Source organism: Pinus tabuliformis, chromosome 9 (assembly GCF_031772625.1).
Source record: "Pinus tabuliformis cultivar Carrire ecotype Pingquan chromosome 9, CPIR1, whole genome shotgun sequence".
In the NCBI taxonomy this organism is placed as follows: domain Eukaryota; kingdom Viridiplantae; phylum Streptophyta; class Pinopsida; order Pinales; family Pinaceae; genus Pinus; species Pinus tabuliformis.
In genome coordinates, this window is record NC_142307.1 from 1,896,869,743 (window position 1) to 1,896,871,591 (window position 1,849).

At 32.6% G+C, this 1,849-nt stretch overlaps 1 pseudogene; it reads right to left on the reverse strand.

Moving 5' to 3' along the window:
* Positions 1 to 805: 805 nt before the first annotated feature.
* Positions 806 to 1,614, reverse strand: LOC149156525 (polyadenylate-binding protein-interacting protein 7-like; annotated as a pseudogene).
* Between the last annotated feature and the right edge of the window lie 235 nt (positions 1,615 to 1,849).

The window sequence follows — 1,849 nt, forward strand, 5'->3', positions numbered from 1 at the left end:
CTGCCTTCAGGTCATTCATTAGAGAATTTTTGAGGTCTAAAATGGGCATCCTAAGAAAAATATACAACCAAAATAAACTTTATAAGAACCAATAGGATTCAAGACAATGATGTCAACCATGGGGGATCATTCACCATTTTTGGAGTAGAAAAGTAAAAAGATTAAAAAATAATAAAATAATAAAATAACTTTTGCAACTCATATTTTCAACTTATCTTCCTAAGATTTTACTCGAATTTTGAGTGAGAGTACTCATTGGATGAAAATTTTAATTCCTCATCCAAGGAGTACCCATGTTGCATACTTTCGATGGAATCTGCTACACGAAAAATGAGAAATATATGAAAAAACGTGATTGCAATCATGTTTTTCATGTATTTCTCATTTTTCATGTAGCAAGGTCCATCAAAAGTACGCAACATGGGTACTCCTTGGATGAGAAATCAAATTATACATCCAATGAGTGTTTCCACTTGAAATTTGAGTAAACCCATAGGGAGATAAGTTGAAAATACGAGATGAAAAAATAGTTTTTTTTTTTTTTCCTCTAAAATTTGATGATGTAATCTAATCTTGTTTTAGAATTTCCACTATCATTTTATAATTTCCCTAGGAGGCCCATTTTAGACCTCAAAATTCCGCTAATTCTTGATTCCTTGGAATGGCACAAAATTCTCCTCCATGACAAAAAGTGTCATGTGAAAAATTACACATGATTGTTGGATAATCTATCTATGCAAAAATATTGAAAGAAAAATAATTGGCAATTTAATTGATATGAAAGAATTTAATGAAAAACACACTGTTATAATTGACAATCTAATGTATTCAAGTACCTCAAATTAAGTAAGAAGTCAATTGTCAAGCTTAAATCTCCTCCATTTGCATACTATATGTCTGCTAGACTCTCATCTACAAAACCTGGGAATTGTATAGGAAGAAGCTCCATGGGATTAATATCTCCATTGTTTGAAAGAGCTCGTTCTCCTACCAATTCATTCAAAAACTCAGCATTACATTCATTGGCATTGAAATGTCCATCTTTGTTTTTCACTGGTTGTTGATCGTGGCCCATAATATGTTACTCCCATCCACTAGAAGCAAATAGAGGTGTCATTCCACTACCAGATATTCCTTTTACATGCTAAAAAAATGAAACTTTAGACTTGACATTGGGAAAACTAGCATCAACACTATGACACATCTTGTCAAAGGCTTCACTTTCTATTACACTCACTTGGAAGCACGTGGATAATCATAACCAATCAAAATTCTTGATAAAAAAACCCTCAAACTCTTGCAAAGAATTTTGTCATTAGCAAGCCTCAAACACCAGTATTTCTTAGTTTCATCATCAGATGTGTTGGAGGTCACTTACTGAGTTCCATTTAAGAAAGCTTTACCACAACTCTCTGCAACTTCTAACTTGAATACATCTGTGTTTGCATTTCCAAACGCAACTCTAAGTGTTGAGGAAACAAATTTTGTTGCATTTGGATTTAAAGAGGACTGCTTAGTATTTGACCCTCCTTTTATGGATGAGTTCATATTTTGTGTAAGATGTTGTAAGATAGAGACTGGTGAGAATGGAGCACATAAAGACCCCCCTTGCATGAAAATTATTATGACCTAGTCTTAGTTTGGAAAATAAGCGATGAGAATTCGTGCCATTTCAGACATAAAACTGAGAGATATCAATAGTAGATACTAGAAAGAAAAAGTTGCTCAGAAGCCACCAAAAATTTAATTAGATAAATGTTTTGATCAGCAATTCATATAAAATTCTGAATAGATGCTAAGTGTAGTAAAATTCAATAAAAATAAATTACATTGACTTTCCTACATGGTT